A 26,365-nucleotide genomic window follows, 5' to 3' on the forward strand; every position below is an offset into this window, starting at 1 on the left:
CTACAACTGTCAATTAGTTTCTGTTCTTTGTTGCTGTTGTTGAATTCTTCTTTATCTTTGCTAATTTTTTGTCCAGTTGCTCTATCTGTTGTTGATGAAGCATGGATTAAAGTCTACAACTATAAATGTGGATTTGTCTACTTTTGCTTTCAATTCTGTCAGTTTTTGTGTGACATACTTTGCAGATTTGTATTTGGTGTGTGTACATGTAGGATTGCTATATCTTCTCGGTGGATTGACCCTTTTATCTTTATGTAATGGCTCTCTCAGTGTCTGATAATTTTCTTTGCTCTGAAGCCTATAGTTTTATCTGATAGTAATATAGCCTCTCTTGCTTTCTTTTGATTAATGTTTGTACATTATCTTTTCTATTCTTTTACTTTCAACATGCATATATTTTTATATTTGAAGTGAGTTTCTTATAGATAGCATAAAATAGGGTCATGTTTTTTAATCCATTCTGTCAATATCTCTTTTAATTGGTATATTTAGATGAATTACACTTAATATAATTATTTATATTTAATATAAGGTGGCTTATCCTAAGATGGCTCCAGTCTTCCTAATTGTTGTTTGTTTTTTAAAGCTCTAAAAAGAAAAAAATAAATTAGTTATTTTATTATTTTGATGATTTAATTTATTTGGCTCATTTTTAAAAAGTCATTAGCACAGAGCCTAGTAGGTTGTAATGAAAGTTCTAGTTTGTTGTAAGTGGACTGTGAGCAAACAAATGAAGCAGCCAATCTTTTCTCTTTTGTTCCCTATATTTACAAATGTAAATGTAAAACTTAGTCTCAAATCTATAGAGATGACTTATGTACAATCAATCAACAACAATCCATATGTCCTGCTCTGGGCTCTTTAATCTATGCTCTGATGAGTTCCAGGATTGTACACTGCCCCAGACTTGCAAAATGAAAATGAGGAAAAGAGGTAGACAGAAAATTTTAGACTCTAAGCTTCATTAAGGCCAAGGCTGAGTCTCTTTTGTTCACCACTTTATACTTAAAGTATAGTACAGTGCAGCTCATAGAAGACAGTTGATTCATATTTGTCAAATGAATGAATGAACAAGTGAAATGGAGAACTGATTTATTAGCCCTCAGCTCAAGAACAATCTTCAGTTATAATGCCCTTTCTTGCATCTTCTGTCCATATGCAAGACTGTCCAATCCCTATCCTTCAAGGCATAGTTCAAAGTCGAATTCCTTCACATTTTCAGAATCCTCTCCCAACTGGAAGTAGTCTCTCCCTTTCCTGAAATCTTATAGTCTTTCATAATGCCACTGATCACTTTCTACCTCTTGTTGAAAATATTTATTCACATGTCTAATTATGACTCTGCAGCTCTCTTCCTGAAAGGGCATCTAAGCCTTTTTGGTGTTGTCACCACAACCCCTGATATGGTATTTTGTACCCATCAGAGCCTCTTGTTGTTAACCTACTGCAGGAAACCGTGACTGCGTGAGGAGGTTCTTGCTATTGTCAGGAGTTGTTCCATAATGATGGTAAAGGATTGGGAAGGTTAGATGATGACACTTCAGGTTTCACTGCAGAGGAACAGACAGGCAGAAAAACACCTAAACCCAAACCTTGTGTATGTTATCACAATGACTTTGTCCTCAGAACTATATTATGACATAAATTTTAGAAAGTGACAGTATCTTCTGAATAAAAAGTCAGCTGTGGCTTTAACTTTGTCAGCAGGATTGATTTGCTATGTAATTCAGTAGCGAAACAAGGTGAATATATTCTAAAGATAAATGAGAAAGAACTGAAAGTAACAAAAAGAATAGGCTGAGGGTGTAGACCAAAACTAAAATCTTGATTTAAAAACATTTCCCATCTCAAAAACTACCCAGGTAAGAACTACTTAGACTGTCTAACATAATAATTCTTGTTCGTCTACTCTTTTTATTTTTAAAAGTGTCAGCTTACTGAATGTTATTTTTTGAAGGTGGTTCTCTTGGAGATTTTAAAGACAGAAAAAATGATACTGCTTTCAGAAAAAAGTACTCTGTTAGAAATCTTTACCAAAGAAAGAGCTATCAGAGGTATTGAAGACCAGCAGAAATGTATTTATTATACTCTAGTATTCTAGGGCCAGGGTTCTTTTATTTTCTGAGCTCTTAAATTAAAAAAAAACGAGGAGGGGGCTGAAATGACTCTAGAAGGATGTGTGGGAGTTAGCCAGGTGATGAAAAAGGCTTTCAAGTTGAGGAAATGGGGAAAGTGAAGCCACATAGCTGATGCAGAGGATGATGTATAAAGAGACCTTAGGCTGAGGTAAAAGGCAGGGGAGTGATAAGAAATAAGACTAGAGAGATAAAATTAGAGCCTTAGATGTTGTGCTTAAAGAGCTTGAAGTTTATTCTTTATTAAACTGCTAAAGGTATTTCCCATTAATCCATTCCTAACTATTTATTGTGCTTAGGTGCTGTTTTAGGCAATGGGGCTATGGCAGAGAGCAAGCACAGTGCCTTCCCTCAAGGGACTTATACTCTAATGAGGGATATGGAGAAACGGATGGGCGATTAGAAGATAGTAAATGCTTTGTCTTTGTCTGCAGTGGAGAAGCTTGGCACCTTTTAAGGAGTCGTGGATATTTTAGATTTCTCACTCGTGCAGTTTGGAGATGGCCATAGGCTGGGAAAACGTGAGATGCTTACCTTATGTAGATAAAGTACCTGCTGCTACATATTTAGCATATTTAGCTAATATCCTATTTCCTAGGCCACTTCCTACTTGTTGGAAGGGAGATTGGCAGATATTTTAAAAAATTAGTGCCTGACTAGGAATTATTCTTTGAGGTTACCCAGGAAATCCATCCAAGTTTGTTTTGGTTTTGTGTTGTGTATATTTGTCTGTTGTTTTAAGAGAGAAACAAAGAAAGCTGCAAGTTATCTAAAGTAATTTGTGTAGAATAATTTCTCACAGATTTGTCTAATTATAATCTGGAGTATTTAGTCATTTTTTCTTCTATTTCCCTGTAGCACCGTGTGTAGACCTCCATTAGTATTTACTGCAGTACTGTAATCTTCTGATTATGCAGCCTAGGATTGGAAGACTGTGTGCACTCCAGGACTCTAAGCTGAATCCTAAGCAGAGGACCTGGAATGTCAAAGAGATACTTTTCTCAAAGCATCATACCAGAACCACCTGAGGGGCTTGCAAAAATGTAGATTCGTAGAGCCCAGCTCCAGATATACTGAATCCGATTTTATTAGGAGGTTGGGAATTTGTATTTTAAATACAGTTTTCAAAAGATTCTTATGTACACTAAAGTCTGAGAAGTATTTAATAAAGACTCAATAAAATGTTGGTTGTTGAACTGATATTCAAGAACTTATTCTTTTTGATTGGAGAAGGTATCTTATAATAAATTCAGGTTTAACTAAAATTATATTTGACCTTAAAAATCTCCCCTATCTATTTTTGTTCTTTTTATAGCTTTGGCACCACTATCCTCAATGTCAGAAACACAAGCAGGAAGAAGATATTAATGTCAATACACAGAAATGTATCTAGAAAAACATCTGTGACACTCTTACCTCGGTAGATTATGTCAGTACACGGTGGGGGAAAAAATCCACATTAACCCCAGTCAGAGGTTAATGAAAAGTCATCTCTATGGCAACTTCTAAACTGAAAATATAAAGAAAGGGCTGAGTAAAAATGATCAGGTATCGAAGGGCCACCATGTGACACCCACTTTATATTTATGAATTTGTTTTTCACAACAGCTGTGTAAAATAGACAATTTTATCCCCATTTTATAGACAGGAAATTGAGATTTTGAAAGGTCAAGTAATTTGCCCAGAGAAGGTGTTTTTATTTGTTCCTTTTTGTTAAATAAGTTGTCATTGTCCCCCTTTTCCTTTGCCTGTTTAAAAAAGTATCTGCAACAACAGAAACAGAAGCTAACAAAGATTTTTGCCTCTAGGATTTGATTTTTAGTAGCTAATCTGATGCTAGCCTTTTCTGATATAATTCTGCAGTAGCCTAATTTTGTAGTAATTTATCACCTTTGACAACAGAAGACAATAGTCGGGGAATCAAAAGTTTCAACTGACACTCCAGGTTTTTTATATTTAATTTTCGATAACATTCAGTAGGTCCACTTCTGGCATCCATCCATTTTGGAAAACATGAAAGGCTTCTACAAGATGGCTTCTGTAAGACGGGAAACTGATTAGAGAAAGTCACATCTGATTCTGGATTTGGGACCTAAGACACAGAAGCAGTGAGTAGCAGCCAGTGATTCTGTATTTTTCTCTCAGCTGAGAGAACAAGCTCAGGGTTGGCATTAGGCTATAGCACTTTGTTATGCTTAGGTAAGACACATTTACGTTCAAAGAGGCTTTTAGGAAACCAGCTAAATCAAGTGCATTCCCTTCATAAACACATTCCCAAAGTTTTGTTTCTTTATGTAACCACATTTTTTTTGATATATTACAAAGAGAAATTTAATAATCTGATGGAAAGAACCCTGGAGTTTTTTCCATCCTCTGATACTCACTGTGAGGAAAATATGGGAAGATTATACTTTTTCTCTGAATCTGTCTCCTAAACTGTAAAATATGAGCAGTGACTGGATAATTTCTAAGGTCCCTCTTGTCACACTTTCTTTAGTGATTATTTATATATGTGTGTAACAAAGGTGAAAATCTCTATCTTTTCTCTTAATCCCAATTCAATTCAATAAACCTACATTGATGGGTGACTTGGCACAAGAAATGCCCTGTCAAGGAGTCAACATACAAACCAAATTAGGGGAACTGAATTCCAACTTGACTCATTTCAACATTTTACCCTGATTTCCCATCTGTCTTATCTATAAAGGCTTTCCATGGTATTTAACACAGTAATGTGAATAACCAAACCATTTGGGGGATGCCCATTATGTGGGTTGACCATATATCCAGGTTTGCCAGGGACAGATCTTTTAAAATGCTATTACAGATTAATTAAAACCCGTTAATTGTTGTAGTGATTCCTTTTACTCTCAAGGGTATCCTGGTTTGAGTGATAAATTATGTGGTCACCCTAGTCCTCACAAAACCTTTGTAAAGTATGTATTGGTCTCCTAATCCCACACATCAAGAAATGGTAGCTGGCTTTGAGAGGTTCAGCACCTTGCTTAAGCTAGAAAGTGATGAAGGCAGGATAAAAATTCATTTCTGTCTGAAGCCAAAATCAATGTTCTTAACCATTACCCTTCAAGGATTCCTTTTCCTACCAAATGCTAGGAAAAAATGACTTAAAATGTAACATTGAAAGAGTATCACATCCTTTACTTCAGTTTTTTTTAAGTGCAAATAACCTTCACTCCTAGGATCTTTTTCCTTATGTTAAACTCAAATCCATTTTGTTGCAAGTTCAAGTGATTCCTTTGGCTCTGTCCCAACAGAGCTAGAGACCAGTTGGTCACGAGAATTATGTCTTTGTTCAAGGTGTATATATCCCTTAAGCCTCAGTAAATGGAAATAATGTTCTGGTTGCAAAGAACAAAGGATAGAGGTTGCACAGGATGCTACGCCTCTTTGATTCATACACGTGCTGTAGGACCGTGTGAAACTTGGGCAATGTTGAGGCTTGTAGTGGTGGGCTCAGGTGACATTCTGAAGGCAAATGATATAGTAAACCATTCCTTGAGTAGTCATTGTCCTGAGAAGAAAAGAAGAATCTTTTCTAAAGAGTAGGAATTCTGAAGATCTTGCACACATGGCCCTAAAGTTGTGCAGATCTGAACCACAGTAGGAGCTTCACAAGGTGGTTAAGAAGTAAATGTGGTAATGGTGGTTAAGACAACGTTGGTCTTACTTGCTAGGACAGTATTATTATCTCAGTTATATGGAAAAGAAAATAGATTCATACAACTTTATGACTTGCTTGTTCAATGTTACACAGAAATAAATAAGCTAGATCTTGAACTCAGGACTTCTAACTTTAAATCATCCTCCCATCCATAAGTCATTCTCTCATCCATTTTCTCTTCCTTCATCAATTCACCTTCCCATTCATCAATTAATTTATATCATCAGTTATTTTCAAACATTTGTTGAGTACCACCTTTGTGCTAGGCCGGTGGTTCCAAATGTTGATGCCTATTTGAAATGTCTTGGGATCTTTTAAAAATACTTACTCCTGCCTGGCTGCCAACCTAGAGATTCTGATTGAATTGGTGGGCTGTGACCTGGGTATCAGGATTGTTAAAAGCTTCCCAGGTAATTCTAATGTGTGATCAAATTAGGAATCCAGGGTGCTAGGCACTTGCTTAGGAGCTAGGGATAAAAGATGACTTAGATAAACTGATAACCTTAAAAAATTGCAATGAAATAGGAGATTCAACGCCTATCCTTCTTACTCCAAGTTTACAGAGAAGCCATTAAGGCACAGGGACCAAGGATGTTTATAACATTTAGGGCATATATAAAAAAAATGCAAAATTTTACAGTCTCTTAGAATGTCTGATTTTTTTTGAGAGGTTTGGCAAAGAACATAGCAAAATGAAAATAAGATTGTTGGGGTGCCTTGTATCTATGTGAAGTGCAAAATGTGAAATATATGTCACTTCTATGTTCGAAACATTAGGTAAAATAGTAGATGTGAATAGAGCAAATTCTTTTTTTTTTTTTTTAAAGATTTTATTTATTTACTTTTCCCCCCAAAGCCCCAGTAGATAGTTGTGTGTCGTAGCTGCACATCCTTCTAGTTGCTGTATGTGGGACGCGGCCTCAGCATGGCCGGAGAAGCAGCGCGTCGGTGCGAGCCCGGGATCCGAACCCGGGTCGCCAGCAGTGGAGCGCGCTCACCCAACCACCAAGCCACGGGGCCGGCCCAATAGAGCAAATTCTTACTGAATTAGTAGCACCTCACAACAGCTGCTCTCAGGGAGTAATTTAGGCTTCTTTTTATATTATGCTTCAGACTTGATATGATGAGAGGATTTTGAAATGCACTTTGAGAATTCTTCTTTTCCTCAGAGTCACGTGGTTAAATGATCAGAGAACACGTTTTATATCTATGTGGAAAACCTCCATTAATTTGATGCAAAGCAGGCGCTTTTGAATCCCGAGGGAAATGAGAAATTGATGGCTTTCCTTGTAAGCGCGTGACGGGGAAGCGGGAAGCTAACCTGTGCCAACAGGCAGCTGCTGTGCGGTGCTCCCGGGGTTTCCCCTTAGGAGGGCCCCAACAGTCAAGGCACATTAGCAATAAGTCTCCAGCTTCTGTCCAACTCAACCCTGAGGAATCTTTAGACCCAGGGATATTTCTAGAATAGCAATATTATGGCATCACTCAAGAGTATTACAAGACAAGCAGAATAAAGATTTTCCTTTTTGGACTTGGCTAAAGCTTGAACAGTTTGCTCTAAAAATGGATGCATTACAAATTGGGGGCAGTTTGTCTGTAGCAGGGACTGGAGGAAATGACTCAGAGGCAGAACAGATATTTGGATATAATCTACATGTCCATTAACATTTGTGATAACACTTGCCAATACATTAGGTATTAATTTCACTTGTGGAATCATAGGATTGAAAGGGATATGAGAAGATCTTAGGGGTTTCTGAGTTCCTGCTAAATTGGCTCTAAGCCAGGAATAACCTAGGAATGATAGGTTTCCTCAACACAAATTTCTCCTTGATCTTACATCCCCTGGAAGTAATGTCAGAGCAGAATCCAGAGCTTGGTGTTAACTAGCTGGCAGATGCCATATGCAATGGGATGTCAATAGACACATGCTATGACTCTGGAGGGACACACAGCAGCTGGAAAAGTATGCATGGCTCTGAGCTTCAAGTGGAAGGAGGAGCAGGGCAGCCCAGCTCTTCTCATCCTCCACCATTGTCTCCTTTCTTTCTCATTCATCATTTCCTACCCATCACTTAAAGAACCTGAATTTCTTGTAGTGATGAGTTGTAGGAGGAATAACTACTATGTGCCTGTCAGTTTTACATATGCCATCTCATTTAACTCAAATAACCTATCAGAAGCTATTATCATCACCTCCTCAGCCAAAGTCTGGATCAGGTGTTTCTCAGCTGGGTTTTTACATCATAATCCATGTCTAAGTCTATATTGACACAAAGTTTTAATTTTCTTTGTCTCTGTGTGCTTCTTGAGGGTAGAAACAATGTTTCTGTTTGAACTATTATTGTTTAAATTTCACGTGATAGGTGTTTGGTATAATTATACATTTATTTTAAAATTCAGTGACTGATACTTGCAAAGTAAGTAAATATTAATTGAATGAATAAAGAAAACTAAAGTCCAGGAAGTTCAAAAGTAGTTTGCACAAGGTTACACACAGTTATGAATTGATCAACCTGAGATTCAGACCCCAGAGCTCCAACTTCAGGTTTCAAGGCTTTTTCTGCTTTTGTACAGTCTCTTTTGATGAAGATCAATCTAAAATTAGATGTTATCATACATTTTCACAACTTGCTATTGAGTGAACTTTCTAGGTTTTGTCTTCTAACTATACGCTTCAAATGAAAGTTATGAATTAGATTTGTTACAGAACTCTGAATTTAGATGGCTCCCAGGACGAGCTTATGAAAGAATAGTAAGATTTCTCCTCAATGTTTTGGTGTATGTTTAAGGGATAGAACCTTTTCACTCTCTCAAACCTAAGGGAGAAACTTTATATGAATTATAAAATACTATGGCTAAGTTTATATTTCAAAAAAGTATAATAAATAAATGATATGCTTCTAGCCTTACACGGAGTGTCAGTGTACTGTTATTTTATTACTTTAAGGCTCTCATAATTTATGGTGATACCAAAGTCAAGACGAAAGGTCAATGCTACAGGTCAAAATGATCAAGAAGTCAGCATAGTTTCAAAGTCCAGTTATAATACTAAGGTGAACTGACTAAGACATCTAAAATTCAACTTCTTGGGTCTACTTGAGATAGTTTGTCGATTATGAGAAGAGAATTGGAGCATATATATTCAGTGACAAAAGCACCAAAATATAAGTGCCATTAAGTGCAAAGCAATTTCAGGCGAGTATATATTTGGAGCGTGAATTATCTAGATAATATCTTCAATTATCTATAGTATTTCTCCTTTGTAGACAGAGATGATGGATTGCTATGTGAAGATTACTGCCTCTTTTTATACAATGGAACCAAAGTTATGATTTTTTTCAAGGAGTCATATAGATCAAATCTAACTAGAAAACAAGTCATAATGGGAAAAGAGCAACCTAGAAATAATCTTTACTATTGAACATGCTGAATTAAGGAATACGAAATTATAAGAGACAGGGTTAGTAAGAGACATGATTTTTCAGTTGCTGTATTCCTGTTATTTTATTAGAATGAAAGGAACTAAGAAATGAGAAAAATTGAAACTGCTCCAGCCAAAATGATGTGGGTAATTAGAGCAATCTACATTTGGCTGAAACACAATCAAAGTGACAGGGCTGTTGAAATTCCATCTCCAAAACATTTAAATACAGTTAGAGTATTCTCTACAGAAATTTGGGGCAGTCATGACGTGGTGGGGTATAAGTGGATGGTGGCAGTAGCTGAAGAATACAGGGAAGGTGGGATGCACGGGGCGAGAGAGACACAGTTGGAGAAACAGTTGGTACTAAAAATCCTGAGGTTTTATGCACGTGCAATCAGCTGGGTGGTCTGGTAATCCCACAACCAACTACCAGCCCCATCCCGATGCCTCTTTATGCTGGTCATTTAAATCAGATTTTACCCATTTAAGAATATGAAGGGATGGAGTGTTCACACAGCAAATATGTATTTACTGCCTATAACATGTAGGTACTATGCTAGGTGTTCAGAGTGCTCACTGATCGAAAACACACATACACCATCTTGTTCCAGCTTCCTGTTCTTAACTATTATGTGTCTTAATTGAGGTTTGTATATAAAGCAAAACAGAGGGGCAAAGAAGTTTAGGGTATTGGCAAGGGTGTTACTAAAATGATAGGTGTTAGAATTTAAGCTGCATAAGTTGGCAAGTGAAAAAAAAGAAGGTTGTGGATTGGGATAAAATTAGGGGCTCAAAAGGATGGACAGCTCATTGAGTTTGCAGATCAGTCACATTAGGAGCAGTTGGACAGAAAACCAAAGGAAACTGAGCAGAGAATGATTGTGTAGTTGGGGGAATTATGGGTGATGACAATGTCATGATATGGTCCAGGGAATGGATGGTGGAAGTAGAGTGCAAGACAAGATCATCTGAGCTGAGGAGGTCATGGAACTGAGAGGCAGTGCTGTTGGCCGGGTTGTTCACAGGGCTGGTAAAGCTATGCTGCAGAATGTGCTATGTGTGTGTGTAAAACATGGACACTCTGCACCTCCGGGTTTATAAAGTAGGTTAGGAGCTCTGAGTACTACCCACAAGGCTCAAAACACTCCAACATTGCATTCATAGCAATATTTTATCACTAAAATAAATGCCAAAGAATATATACTATTATTACATGTATCTTAATTATAACAATCCTTACTCTGAAATTCTAACATATGCAAAGTGAGAGTTTACAGAAACAAAAATGTTCTCAAAGTTGTGTTTTTAAATGTGGTGGCTGGCTTATTTGTGAATACTTTATTTTAATAGACTTTAAATATAATTAAAAAAATCCTAACAACACTGTAAATGTACTAAACGTAGTTAATGGTAAATTTTATGTCACGTGTATGGTACTACAATAAAAAAATCCTGCCCTACTCTAAGCAAATCGTTTCGTTTTATAGCCCAGAGATTCTGACTAGCTTGATATAAACACCGATTCCTTTCTGTGGTTATGGTTCAACATTCAATTATAGCATATTAAATGAATAAGAGAAAGAGAGGAATATGGCCTTATTTTAAATTTGGGTCAAGTCAGCACACATTTATAGAACTTCCTAGTATATGCCAGCAACGGTGCTAAGCCCTGTGTGGAAGGCAGCAGCAACCCCAAACAGTCCCTGCCCAGTCGGAGCTCATAGTCCAGTGGGAAAGAAAGAGGCATCAATAAACAGATCTCTTAGGAAGCAAACTGTGATTAAAGATTATAACACCAGCTTAAACAGTTTGTTTTGGTGTGTAGAGAAAGTGGAGACTGAGGATGACCTTGTTCCCTACCTTCAGAGCGCTTTTAAAGAGGTAGTCAAACAGTGCTAATTATGTTCCCCATATAAATTAGTAGGAGCATGAAAACCGATAGAGCCCCTGCTCAAAGAGAGCTGATGAACTGCAGAGAATTTTAGATAGTGTTTGTCATTCAGTCCCCGTTCTTCACTCTAGCTACAACAGTGTTGAAAGGATTGGGGCTAGGTTTCTAGAATCAGAACCTCACACTTGGACAGCTCTAGAGACACATCACAATATCCTTTCTCTCCAAATAGGATGCATCGAATAGGAAATATACCAATAGGAAATAGGATGCATTGAATACAGATGTCTCAACTTAATGATGAGGAATCGGAGTTCTTGACTTGTGCAAAGTTATCCGGTCTTTAATGAGTTATGATGACTCCAGCTCTCGATCCCCATCACAGCCTCCTCCTGCTGCCCGTGCCTCTTGTCTTCTTTCTTGCCCTTGCCCGTGTTCATGCTGGTGGCCGTCTTTGTTTAACCCTCACGTTGATTTTCCACCCACACTTAGTAGCTTCCCCACAGTTGTGTAAGACTGAGTGTGCTCTCTTTGGGTTTCAGAGCTGAAACAAAGGCTTTCTAACCCAGTTTGATAAATTATTGTATGCAGTGTTACTTGAGAGAGATTTCATGGCAATGTTTTTTTGTATTAAGTCTCACAATAGAAAACAGATCCAAGCTGCAATATTAAGATAGAAACTCAATATGATATAGATGATCTATGTCGATCAGAATAAATCATACAGGCAAATTTTTATAAAGTGAATTTCCATTTACATTTTTCCATGGACTTCATTACAAAATCTGAACTGAGTATCACTGTAATAAAACTAAATTGAAGAAGCCAATCTTTACAGATCACATTTTAGAAGAGAAAACAATATGGCATTTTAATAAATGTATGGAAGTGTCTAGAAGGCAGCATTTAGAACTCCTTGGATAAGCATTGTTTTTCCCATTTTTTTTAAATGAAGAAAGAATATAACATTTTATTTTCCTAATAGTAAACAACTATCCCATTTTTTTTTATAGTTAAACTTAAAGAGAACATTGAGATCACCCTCTTACCCTGGCTAACTGCAGGCACTAAGGCGATGTGCTGTCTCTAAGTAATTGTGCCCTATTCACCCATTTCATGCAATTACTAAACGTCCATTTGCAGCTGAATTGAATCAGATCTGGGTTGGAATCCCCATGCTGCCATTGTTACCTCAGGCAGATAATAACCTTTCTCAGTCTTAGTTTCTTTATCTGTGTAAAAGGGTAACAACTACCTTAGAGGGTTGTGAGAATTGTGTAGGATCCTATGGTAGATTTCCAAGTATGGAGCCCACCAAATGATATCTCTTTCTTCTAAGTGTTAGCTTGGGTTTTATGGGATCACAGGAATGGAAGCAGCATGTCCTTATTCTTTGAAAGATTGCTTGTACTCTGTCTTGTTCAAAGTTTGGTTAATTTTTTTAAGCCATTAGTGTACAATTTAAGGAAATCCTTTCTAAATAAGAGGCGCAAGAGCTATACACTGAAATGTACACATAAATGGTGACAAAAATACTTCTTATCTGAGATTACTATGAATGTGTACAGGTACAATGTGGAGTAAAGATGTGGTCTGGAAATTACTCAGGTTACTAGTTAATAGTAACTAACCACCCATACAATTTAGATCCCTAAGTAGATAATTTTTGGAAGGTAGCATTGTCCAGTTCTATCATTTTAATAGTTAACACTTTCATACTTATTTTAACTAATCCTTACTTCAAACCAAGTTTGTCCATTGAGTTACATATCACAGACATTCTCATCTTCTCTACAGCCAGCTTCTCACCTTCACATCTTTCCTTGTTTTTTTCTGTTCATTGATATACGACATATGTAAGTTTAAGGTGTACAGTATGATGATTTGATACATGTATATATTGCAAAAAGATTACCACAACAGGGCCGGCCCTGTGGCTTAGTGGTTAAGTGTGCGCACTCCGCTACTGGTGGCCCGGGTTCGGATCCCAGGCGCGCACCGACGCACCGCTTCTCCGGCCATGCTGAGGCCGCGTCCCACATACAGCAACTAGCAGGATGTGCAACTATGACATACAACTATCTACTGGGGCTTTGGGGGAAAAAAAGGAGGAGGATTGGCAACAGATGTTAGCTCAGAGCCGGTCTTCCTCAGCAAGAAGAGGACTAGCATGGATGTTGGCTCAGGGCTGATCTTCCTCACCAAAAAAAAAAAAAAAAAAAAAGGATTAACACAATAAAGTCAGTTAACACCTCCATCCCCTAGCATAATTACTGTCTTTTTGTGTGTGGTGATAATATTTAAGATCTACTCTCTTAACAGGTTTCAAGTTATGTAATATAGTATTGTTAATTATAGGCACCATGCTGTACGTTAGATCCCCAGAACTTACTCATATTATAGAAAATTTGTACCCTTTGACCAACATTATCCCATTTCTGCCATCCTCTAGCCTTTGACAGCCACCATTCTTTTCTTTTTTTTTATGAGTTCAGCTTTTTTAGATTCCACGTATAAGTGAGATCCCTAGTTTTATATACTACGTGACAAGCAAAGAATAGGATGCAGGTATTTTAAATTATCCTTAGTGATGGGTAAATTACAAAATTATAGAAAAAGTTCAAAAGTTTCTGTGTGTGTGTGTGTATTCATTTACCTAAAATGTATATATGGGCAAAATTCACCTTTCGAGTGATTGTCTACTTTCTGATGGCCCCCAGGTCTCCTGCCCTCAATCTTTCCTTCATCCCTGAGGTCTTGCTGCTGCCGACAGTTAATGAACAATTCCCTGGAGCTCTCTGGGGCACCCCAGACAATGGAGCATGGCCCAGCAGATGGATACCTCTTCCTCCCAAGTCCTGCCCACTCACCCAGCACCTGGCCATGAATCTGCTGAGGCTTTGGTGCTGTCCTTTCTCCCCCAGAGGACTCTGCTTGTCTGAAAAACACTGCCTTACCATCTTCATGATGAAGGATGAATGTATAAATGGACATGGAGGTGCTTTTATCACTGGGGCCTCAGAGAAATAGCACACAGTTGAGAAGAGCAAGTATAGAAACTGCATTTGTATCCTGATTTTGTTACTGTGTGACATGTGTAAGCCTGCATTTCCCTAATAGTAAAACAGAGAAAAAATGAGGTTATTGAGAGTATCAAATTGCTTAATGTATGTAAGTGCCTAGCATAAAAAATTATTTTTATCACTGGATATTGTATAACAAAATAGGCATTCTTGAAAACCTTGTAACTGGTGTCCGATTTACCACAAACATACGAGATAATGCTCCTTACACAAATACGTTCTATAGCAGAATAAACTGTATTTTGGATGATGCATCAGCAAGGAATCTACAAACCAACCTCACAAACCTACAAATTTCCCCTTAAGAATTTGAGGGAAAGTAAGAAGGTATAGAAATTACAAACCCATCTCCTACTCTTCCTTTATTCCTCTCTCTTATTTTTAATGCCTTTCCTTATTTCTTCACTTCTGTTTATATTATCAAACTTTAAAAGAAGTCTTAGATCCCCGCTTGTATTTTGTCTAAACTCTAGTGTATTGAGCTAATGTCTTACAATGCTAAGCATTTTGCTGGATTAAGGCATATCATTTTCCTCACTAACAACGTTAATGAGGAGATCAGACAAATAAATGTATAGATCATCACATGAGAAATAGAACAGGAAGCACAGATTGAAAGCTACTAATTTGCTAACTATTTTTAATTTTGCCCTTTTCAAATACTGATGATATTTAAGTAAATTAATATTTTTATATATTCACTGTCTCATTATAAATTTATAACTTCTTTCAAGTATATGATTTGATATGTTTTTATTTTCAAGTGTGTGTGTGTGTTTGAGTGCAAGTTTATTATACTCTGGGTTCACCCCTATTTTTGCAGAGCACACGTCTGATTGATGCTCTTAGCTCCAAGGAGACCTTAGCAAACTTAGTGACAGTTATCTGCCTCAAGAAGCAGATAAACCTATAAGATGCTGACTGTTCCATTTCTGTGTTGGAGCGTTCATCAGGTAACTGGCTGCAAAAAAGAATACTGAATTATTAAAGAGAAGAGAGGAACAGATTGGAGCAAATGCCAAGGTTTTTAATGCCTTTTTTTCTTCAAACATAAAATGGAATCACAGAGGTGAGCTTCTGCTCTAATTAATTCTTCTTTTGGTTAGAATATCAGCCTTCTCATCTCTGCTGCCCTCATCAGAAGAGAATAACTAGTAAGAGTTCATCTGTCACCTTTTGTACATGACAAAATTCAGACTGCCTAGAAATCAAAGGTAGCAAGTTATCCCCACCTGCAAAGAAATCATAACAGAGAATATTCATGTAGTTCTTTCCATTTCATGATTTTTCACATTGGCTTACAGAAGTCAGAAGGCTGATTTTACTGTCCCAATTCTAAATTGACATTAGGTAGGTTATATTTTAGTAACCCTACACAAGGGTTCTGGCTTTGCAGAGAATGGTTTTGAAACACAAATTAGATACTCCAGCAGGGGGCGAGCATTAGCCAAGAGAAAGGCTCAGATGGACGTTACTTTCTATAGAGGCAAACACACACTTACATTTGATTATTTTGTGGGCCTAATTTTAAAAGATTTCAAATTTTTATTATATTTTCTCTATTATATGAAAACCCTCAACTGATGTATTCATAGTTTAGCAAAATCATACCTAGATTTTTGCTGTAAAAATGCTTTCAGCTTTGGGGAAAATAGCCTGGCATAACAGAATACACTAAGCTTTGAATTAAACCAAGCCTGTCTGGGTTTGAACCCCTGGGAGCTGTGTGACCTGAAGCAAATTTTGTGACTTCTCTGAGCTTCAGTTTCCTCATGGGTGAAATGGGGATGCTAAGGGTATCTACCTCATTGTGTTGCTGAGATACCTGTATGGGGTAATGTATGTACAGGATTTAGCTCTATCAGCCACAGGGTAAAATCCTGATAAGTATCATGTATTACTAGCAACAAGTAGAGATCCTGGGAAAAAGTGGACACACAAAAATAGTAATAATACCCATTAGAGAAGCCTGGCTAAGAGTGGATCTGGGAAGGCCGATTACAAGATGAGTCTGCAGAACTGAAGGACAGACAAGATGCTCAAGGAAGTGTGATGCGTATTTCAGTTAGCAGAGGAGATTCTACAGGAGTACCGAGACAATGACTAGAGTTCACGGTTCACAAACCTAAAATGACGAAGAAATTGTCAGGGGAATTGACTGCTGCACATGGAAATGGAAATAAAACAGGCTGGATGGTTTTATATACAGAGACATAATTTACAGTCAAGCAATCGTGTCAGGACAGAGGGATTTTCTGCCCCTATTTTAGCACTCAAGTTCCTTCTGGCAGGATTCGGGGAAGGACATATCTTTTGGAGTTTGGCAAATCACAACAGGCCCATCTGTTCTGGAAGGAAAGAGTCTTTACCCATTGCTCTTTAACAGTTTGGAGGCTTGACAGATGAAAGATGTGAGCTTGGGGGAGCAAAAATGAGTTACAATTGCAGGAAATAAAATCAGAGAGGACCAACATGTTTATGGAGTGGAATAAGCACTGCGAAATCTCACAGGAAAGACTGTATCTACCTCTTCGTCCTGAACTGTGTATTCAGGGGACCACTAAATCAAATAGCTTGATAAAAAGAGTTTGGAAGCAAATGAACAATTTTGCAGGGATGTTTGTCTACTTGCTGAAAAGAGTCGATAAGGTTGATCTGTCTCCCTAAATCCTGCACACTCTGTGGAAGTAGTATTTTGAGTCTAAGAATTATATTTGGTACAAACACTATATTTTTACAGCTATTTGTGCAGAGCTGTCCCTATGGGTATCTATGAAAAGTAGATAAAAATGGTCTTTCTTCAAATAATTACTGAGGATCCCATATTTCTCTACACTTTGAGGACTTGTAATACATTTCAATCAGGCGAAATAAATTCTGAAGCGATGCTCATGTATTCTTCTGAGGTATTTAAATACACATCTAAATAAAACAGGCCTGGGTATTTAAGCAAGCCAGAAATCTATCACATTAAAGACTTTGCTTTCATTATTAGAGATGATATATGAAATGCCACACTTTTTTACAACTCCAAGTAGTGTTTTAGAAATAGCATCTCATCTAGAGTCAGCACCAGGTGAAGATTTGACAAGCAGCCAGCAAACTTATAACCCTTTGGCCCCTAAGAGGCTCTGACAGCAGCCAACGTCACTGGAGGGAGATGTAGCACAGCTTAAAGCCGTGTTGCCAGCCACAATCCTTCATGTATATTACATGCTATGATGATTTCTGAACTTCCTTACTTTCTGGGAGGCAGCCCCTTGGAAAAGACTTTTTCCCCGCCATGGTGAAAGCACATTTGTCGTTTACAGTACTGTTGTCATAAGATAGTTGTCATCAAAATTTTTCTATGTAAGGCTTGTTAAATATTGCATCAGAACCCTCGAAAGTCATGTCTCACAATGTTTAGAAATGGTTTCTTAAGGCTGAGGTGGTTTGGCTATGTTCTGCCCCCAGATGTACATCTTTTAAGTAAGAAAATGCAATTGTGCAGGAAAGCAATACTAATGATCTTAGATGTTTTCTCTCTGATTCTGCTAATAAACCCTAAATAATTTTTATTTATAAAGGTATAGAGATATTTGGTACATTCCACTCACAGAGAAATACAGCCCCAAATAAACTGGTTCTTTTATAATGTCATCATTAGGCATAAGATGACTTGAACTATGTTTTATTGTATAAAATTTTAAACATATAACAAGTAGGCAGTTTATTATAATGAACTCCCATGTGCCTATCAACTGGCATCAAAAATTATCAACCCATGACCAATCTTTCATCTATACCCCTATCGTCTCCTCCTTAGCCTGTATTCATTTGAAGCAAATCTCAGACATTATATCATTTTATTCTTAAATATTTCAGTATATATCTTTAAAATAGTAAAACTCTTTTTAACACAACCTTCCGGACAATTGCTTCATAAATTATCCATGATTCTTTAATCTTATTGAATATCTATTTGATGTTTAAATTTTCAATTATCTCACAAATATTTTCTCTCTCCTCTCGCTCTTTTCTTCTCTTCCCGTTCCTCTTTCCCTCCTCCTCCTCTTCCTCCTTCTCCTTTCTCTCTTCTTCTCCTCCCTTTTAATTGGAATCCAAATGATATGTAAATATGGAATTTATTCGTTATGTCTTTTAAGTGTACTTTATAGGTTCTCCCTCTATCTCTTCTTTTTCCTTCTGAAATTTATTTGTTGAAGAAACTTTTGAAGAGTTACTTGTTCTATAGAGTTCCCACATCCTAGATTTTGTTGATCAGATCCCTGTAGCATAGTTAACACATTCTGTGATTTATATTTCCTATAAATCAGTAGTCGAATCCACTGGCTTAATTAGACTCAGGTTCAACCTTCTTTGGTAGGACAATTTCATAGGTGGTTGTGTATATTTTTCCATGAGAAGGCACACGCTGTCTGCTTCTCTCTCTCTCTGTGATGTTAACAACTGTTGATGGTCAACGCCACCAATTTTTCTATGCCAACACGCCCCCATTCATTTTGGTTATCTGGAACTCTTTTTATAGTATATTCCTCAGGAAGAGATCACAAGAATAATATTCCTTGGGTTTTGTATGTTTAAAGAAATTTGTAATTTTTTATTGTTGAAAGTCAGTTTGTCTGAATGTTAAATTAATGGCTCATATTTTCTTACGTATTTTAATTTTTTTATTCCATTGTTATCTGGCATAAAATGTTGTCAGAAAGTCTGAAAACAATCTCATTTTTTTTCTTATAAGTAACTTGGTCTTTTTGTCTGGATGTCCAAACAATTTGCTAGAATATATACTGATAGTGATCCTTTATGAATTGATTTTACCAGGCATGCAGTATGCACTCTCAAAACTATATACCACAAATATATTTTTTTTGTTTTAAATTTCAGGAAACTTTCTTGAATTAGTTTTTACTATTTTTTTTTTCTTTTTCAGGTTCTCGTGTAAAATGTAGGTTAGATTTTCTTTGCTTAGCTTTTTTTTTTTTATTTTTCATTTTTGTGAGGAAGATCAGCCCTGAGCTAATATCTATGCCAATTCTCCTCTTTTTGCTGAGGAAGACTGGCCCTGGGCTAACATCCGTGCCCATCTTCCTCCACGTTATATGGGACGCCGCCACAGTGTGGCTTGACAAGCAGTGCATCGGTGCATCCCTGAGATCCGAACCCGTGTCGCCAGCAGCGGAGCACACGCACTTAACCACTGCGCCACGGGGCCAGCCCCTGCCTAGCTTTTATAATTGTCATTTTATCTTGAATTCTTTTTACCGCTTTATGTATTTTTTTACTTAAAAATTTTTACTCCTTTTACCTATATTTCTCTTAAGGTAATATCAGTTGTCTTTATAAACTCTGTGTTCTTTCATTTCCAAAATAATTTTGCTTTTATTTCTAATTCTTTTCTGTGTTGTATAATCTTGCTTCTAGTTTTTCTAATCCTAATTTGTTATTTTTTCATATCTTGCATCATTTTCTTAAATTTATTTTAGCTTATTTGAAAGATTAGATTACTTTTTTAAAAATCTATTTTGTAGGCTTGTCTTTATATCACGTTTTTACTTTCTGGAAGGATATTATTCTGCTTCATATACACATTTTTTTTGTCTTGTAACAACTTTGTATGGGATTTAAATATGTTCCTTTTCTGTTCCTCACTTTTTCATAAAATTAATTTTCCAGAACATAGATTTTTGCAATCGTCCTGAGTTGAGTATGTAGCTGCTGTTCTCAAATGACCCACTGTGCTTTCAAGGGAGTAGCTTTGTTTATTTTTGTGTTTTCCTGTTCTCAAGTCTTTTACATTCCTTGTTGCTTCCTTCTGTTTCCTCTCATATGAAAGCTGATACCAGGGGTGTCTTAGAGCTGTTTATATTTGGGGATAAGGAGATCATGTCAACTGTTCCTGTTTATGAGTTGTCTGTGGCTTTTTGGTTTCACTATCCTGGTTATTCTGTCTAGTGTTCAGTGGTGTTCCCTTGAAGTAGTCTTAGGGGACAGCTCATCATGTAGATTAAGGTGGAGGGAACTCACAGTCGCCTTTAGTGAATTGGGTAGGCTCCTTGCTATTGGAAGGCTTCTATTAATCTAAGAAACCAGTGAGAACAGTGAAAACACCAAAGATATTAAGCACTTACCAGGATGAAGAAGAACCTAGGAAAGATGATGGGGGAAGCAGGACCCAGGACATTGGGTGACAAATGAAAGATGGTGTCAGTATAATAACTGAAACTCTATGGGAGGAGCTTTTGGAATCAAAGCCTATCAACTAACAATAGCCTGTGGAAGCAATTGATACCAAGGGGAAGCAGCACCAGGAAGGATGCTGGGCTAAGGAAAGATCCTACATCCCAGGGTCCTATGAGGTTCCATATTTGGGTCTATCAGTGAGAATAGAGGAGTCAGTCCTCTGTTTGTATGTAATTTGGCATTAGGAGAGGATCCGAATTCCTTATCTCTGAGCTTCATAGCAAGGACCCAAAAAGCTGGTGACCAGTAAACAGCAAAGATTTTTTTTTTTGGCATGAAGATTGTTTTAAAAATCGCAAGTATTTACACAAATTTCCAGATTTCTGCCCTATTTTGAAAAACAAGCAGATTTCATTATCTCATGCTCCTCTCATTAGGCAGCTAACCCTTTTCCAAAGGCTTGTACTCTGCAGTGTTCTACAGTCCCTTTCTCTCTGAATTTTGTCACACTCAACTTACCTAAACCATTGACATGAACTTCCTAACCAGTAGAAGTATTTGTGTTTGAAAATTACGAGAAATATGAGGCACCTCAGGGTGGCCCCTGGTCATGCCCTGAAGGAGTTCAAGATGGAGGCAGTTCCAGCATGCTATCCTCTACCTTGAGCAGGAACTTGATAAACTATTTTCTGAATGTTAATACATCATCTAACATAATCCTCCCTTCAGATAGCAGTGTTTTTTTAAGTTGTGGTAAAAAACCACACCATAAAATTTACTATTGAACCATTTTTAAGCTTAGTTTAGTAGTGTTACATATAGTCACATTGTTGTGCAGCAGATCTCAAGAACTTTTTCATCTTGCAAATCTGAAACTCTACTCATTGAACAATGAACTCCCCATTCCCCTCTCCCCGCAGCCCTTGGCAACCACCATTCTACTTTCTGCTTCCATGAGTTTGACTACTTTAGATACCTCAAGTAAGTGGAATCATACAGTATTTGTCTTTTTGTGACTGGCTTATTTCACGTAGCATCATGTCCTCCAGGTTCATCCATGTTGTAGCGTGTGACAGAATTTCCTTCCTTTTTAAGGTTGAATGATATTCCATTGCGTGTATAGACTACATTTTCTTTATCTATTCATCCCAGATGGACATTTGAGTTGCTTCCACCTCTTGGCTACCATGAATACTGCAATGAACATAGATGCACAAATGTTCTCTTCCAGATCTTGCTTTCAATCCTTTTGGATATATATCCAGAAGTGTGATTGCTGGATTATATGGTAATTCTAATTTTACTTTTTGGGGAAGCTCCATACTGTTTTCTATAGTGGCTGCACTATTTTACATTTCTACCAACAGTGCACAAGACTTAGAGTTTCTCTATATCCTCATCAACGCTTGGTATTTTCTGTGTGTTTTTGTTTGATAGTGGCCATCCTAATGGATGTGAGGTGATAGTTCTTTGTAGTTTTGCTTTGCATTTTTCTAATGATTAGTGATATTGACTATATTTCCACACGTTTGCCATTTCTGTATGTTTCATGTTTTTGCTATTTTCATATGTTGGTCATTTGTATATCTTCTTTAGAGAAATATCTATTCAAGTCCTTTGCCCATTTCTAAATTGGGTTATTTGTTTTTTTGTTGCTGAGTTGTAGGAGTTCTTTATATATACTGAATATTAACCTCTTATCAGATAAAGACATATAGACCAATGGAATAGAATAGAGAAACCAGAAATAGACTCTCACGTGTATGGTCAAATGACCTTTGACAAGAGTACGAAAACCAAACAATGGAGAAACAACAGTCTCTTCAACAAATGGTGCTGGGAAACTAAATATCCACATGCAAAAGAATAAAGCTAGACCTTAACCTTACACCATATACAAAAATTAACTCAAAATGTATTAAAACCTGAATGTGAGACCTAAAACTATAAAACTCCCAGAAGAAAACATAGGGGAAAAGCTTCAAGACATTGGATTTGGCGATGATTTCTGGGATATGACACTAAAAGCATAGGCAACAAAAAGAAAAAATAGACCAGTGAGGCTACATCAAACTTAAAAATCTCTGTGCATCAAAGGAAACAATCAACAGAGTGAAAAGGCAACATACAGGATGGGAGAAAGTATTTGCAGGTAGCAGTATTTTTAATTGAATATATGATGATTTATTAATCTGAAAAAAAGTCTTCATTAGCTGTTGGAATTTCAGGTATCATAAGAGGGCAATGTTTTTAAGCAGAAGACCTTTCCGTAATTAAAAAAAAAAATCTTCTTTTAAGATATATATTTGGAAACTGGTTAAAAATTCATCCACCTGAGGAAGACTTTATTATCTCCCTTTCAATTCTTATATGATGCTATCAGATACTGCTTCCTTCTACCACTTCCAGAGGTATACATCTCCTCCTCCAGAACTCACACAAAAAAAATGATGATGATAATAACAGTAATGGCTGATACTCTGTCAAGCTCTATATTTTCATGCATTTAATGCTCACATAAACACATAAATCCATAGTTACTCTTTATCTCCCCTCATTTTATAGATGTCCCATAAATCAAAATCGCCAACTGTACTTAAGTGCTATGATGACAGAATTATTCCAAAAATACCACAGAATTATTCTAAAAAGACTGTGGGTTCATTGTCTTAACTTCCCCTTCCTCCCATGTGATATACTTTATTAATTTACAACATAGTGTTGGTTACTTGCAGAGCCTTTTCTCGACGTAATAGCCAAAGTAACCAGAGAGTCGCTGAAAGAGAAATGAAAAAAGGCAAAGACCTGGCAAGTGAAGGGCTCTGAAGACAAACTTCATTTAGTCCACAGCTGAACTAGAGTCAACACTCTGACAGTTATAAGAGGACCTTTCTATTGGCTCCAAATCAGGATACAGGGTTTTGTTTTTTTTCCTTTGCAGGCTCTGCAGAGTGTATGGATGTGCTCTCTGGAAACAACAACCAGGAAACTGGGCAGAATATGGAAGACCATGAAGGGGAAGGATGTGATGTCCAATCACATTAAATAAAATGCTCTAAGTGGATCTTTTTTTGATACAAGTATTTTAGACCATATCAAAGAAATACCTTCTTGGCCTGCTTCATGGTTTGTGTATGTCCTAGACAGTCATTGTTTAAGTTAGGGGGAAAGGATTTTTAGTGCGCGGCAACAACCATTGCTTACAACCAGAAACTAGGCAATTAAAATTTCTTTAGTACCAGATATGGTTTTTAAAAACCTGTTAAACAAAGACATATCTTCACAAATTTTGAATCTATGCAGTTTCTGGTCACAATGCTTCTCACCCAGTCATCATGGAGCTTCTGTTGAGGTCGTTTTCACTGCTCTTGGAGTCATCAGCACCGACTGATAACTCCTGAAATACTGGCAAGTAATACAATCCAAAATTACTCTCCTTAATCTTCTCAAGAGAGGAAAAGAGATCACCACTGTTGTTGGAAGAAAGGAAAACCCAAGAATCATTTATTTATCACTGTGTACATACATATTTTATCTGAGACATTTATTCCTTCTAATATTGAACAAGATAGCTCAATTTATACATGAACTTTATTGTCAAGTGTGTAAAAATGTCTAGCGGACATAAAACATTTAGCAAGCAAATATAAATCATTAAAACAATTTTTATTTTTGTCAAACCAAGTTGAAAGTTGCATTTGGAAATGCATAAAGAACAGAAAAGAAAAAAATACACATATTGAGCACATAGTACATACAAACACAGGAAATAGAGGTTCAGGGAGGTTACAAACCTGGAATAAGTCCATGCAGGGGGATAAAGCAGCAGAGCTATGAGTCAAAGGTAGGCCCTTTGGTATTCCAAAACTTTTATATTTAAGAAAAAAATTCTTGTTGAAGTTTTAAAAAAATTTATTCCTCTGAAAACTTCACCATGATGAATGATGGAGAACAGGTTAGTGTAGTAGAAAAAAATGAAAAGGATAATCTGGTAAGAAGTTTTGTATATTAATTATTATTAATATTTATTAATATTAGCTAAGTTAATAATCGCTACTATTTATTGAGTACCTACTATATGTCAGGTATATACTAAGTTGCTTTACATGGACTATTTCATTTGATTCATCAGCAAGAGTATGAATAGGAATTATTTTTATACTGTTTTACAGATGAAGTAATTAAAGCTTAGAGAGGTTAATAAACTTGACTAAAGTAAAAAAGATAGTGGATGGTAGGGCCAGGATGGGAACGTAGTCACCCTGATTCCAGAGTTTGAGCTTTTCAGTGCTGTGCTTTATTACTAAATCATAGTTTCTCAAATCACCAAAAGTCAATGGACATCTTTTTACTTGATATTTTCCAGATGCTGTGCCTTTTCAGCAAAAAAGAATCCTTTTAAAAATACCTTCATCTGATGATTTGCTTGAGTACAGCGCTGACACTAATTTTACAGAAGGAAAAAAAAGAACAACAGAATGAAAATATAGATGCTCCAAACAGCATTCAACATCTGATGATCAGTACCCAAAGTCTAATGATCATTACCCAAGAAGAACTATTCTAAAAATGTCTACTTGAATAATTTCACTCTCTTTATTTGTTAAAATTCTTAAAAATTTACAAATTTTGCCATCGATTGTGCTGTTAGTTTAAATAAATACCTGTCAGTATAGGGGTGGAGCCAGTTTTGAAGGAGAAGTGGAATGCCTGATTTTTGATCTAGTCTCCACCACTTGCTAGTTCTGTACAATCAGCTAAGTTATACAGCTTTCCCGAGTCTTTGTTTTATCATTTTAGTATGAAGACAATAACAAGACTCTATAATGTCTTGCAGGTTTTTTTTAAAGAATAAATATCAAATGAGAAAATATGTGTAAAAACACTTTGTAAGGGTATTAAATGAACTTGAGACATTATTATTGTTACTGACTCACCTCTGTTGGAACAGGTAGTTAGAAGGTTTGTTCTGGCATACATTTATGAGACAGCTGGTGAGAACTAAGGGTGCCATTTGGACCAAGAAATAAAACAAAACTAATAAAACAAAACTAATTGGCTACACAGGAACTCAACCCATGTCCTTAGCCTCATTAACTTGGTGCTCTACTAACTAAGCACCCTGTTACTCACTCACCCTACCTGCATGGGTCTGGCCTTCGGCTGGGCATTGGTGATATTAAGGTGAATGAACCATGGTCTTTGTCCTCAAGGAGATCACAGTCTAGCAGGGAAGGGCAGGCAGATGAGTAAATTAATAGTTAATATACCTTATAGTAAACTAATGCTACGGTAGAGGTTTATAAAAGTGCTAAGAGGGCGCAGAGAAGAGAACTACCGATGCTGACTAGGAAAGCATGGTATTCTCATCTTGTTACTGAATATGCTGAACCCAAAATTTTTACATCTTAAAACACTCAGGTGCACTTAAATCCACATGTTAAATAATAGTCAATCTCATTCCTCATTTGGAAATTCTGAAGGTACATTTCTTTCTTTTTTTTTTTTCTTGTTTTTACTTAAACAAAGAACATTTATGATCTCAGTTTCTGTGGGTCAGAAATTTGGGAATAGCTTAGCTGGGTGTTTCTGCCTTAGGGTTTCTCAGGTGGGTTCCTTCAGCATGTAGGCAGGAGCTGCAGTCATCTCAGAACTTGAATGTGGCTAGAAGGTCAGCTTCCCAAATGGCTCATGCACCTGGGTGTTGGCAGGAAGTCTCAGTTCCTATCTAGCTTTTGGCAGGAGACCTTAGTTCCTTTCCCTGTGGACTTCCCCCTAGGCTGCTTGAGTGTCCTTATGACATGGCAGCTAGCTTTCCCCAGAGTGAGCAAACCAAGAGAGAGTGGGCAAAGACTTGTATGACGTAGTCTCTGAAGTTACACACTGTTAGTTCCACTTGAAAGTACAATTTTTAAGTAACCTATAATTTAATGAAAATCCTTAATTTAAGAGCATAACTTA

The 26,365-nt window shown here is 36.9% G+C and overlaps 1 long non-coding RNA gene across 1 annotated transcript in view; it reads left to right on the forward strand.

Moving 5' to 3' along the window:
- LOC147917561 (uncharacterized) overlaps positions 1-25,885 on the forward strand; it is a 43,173-nt gene extending 17,288 nt beyond the window's left edge. The window contains exons 2-3 of the long non-coding RNA XR_015550649.1: positions 23,346-24,248; positions 24,771-25,885. This is a non-coding gene — a long non-coding RNA (uncharacterized LOC147917561). The remainder of the gene's footprint in view (positions 1-23,345; positions 24,249-24,770) is intronic.
- The last annotated feature ends 480 nt before the right edge of the window (positions 25,886-26,365 follow it).

The sequence above is a fragment of the Ceratotherium simum genome, chromosome 3 (assembly GCF_057802395.1).
Source record: "Ceratotherium simum simum isolate JZ-2026a chromosome 3, ASM5780239v1, whole genome shotgun sequence".
In the NCBI taxonomy this organism is placed as follows: domain Eukaryota; kingdom Metazoa; phylum Chordata; class Mammalia; order Perissodactyla; family Rhinocerotidae; genus Ceratotherium; species Ceratotherium simum.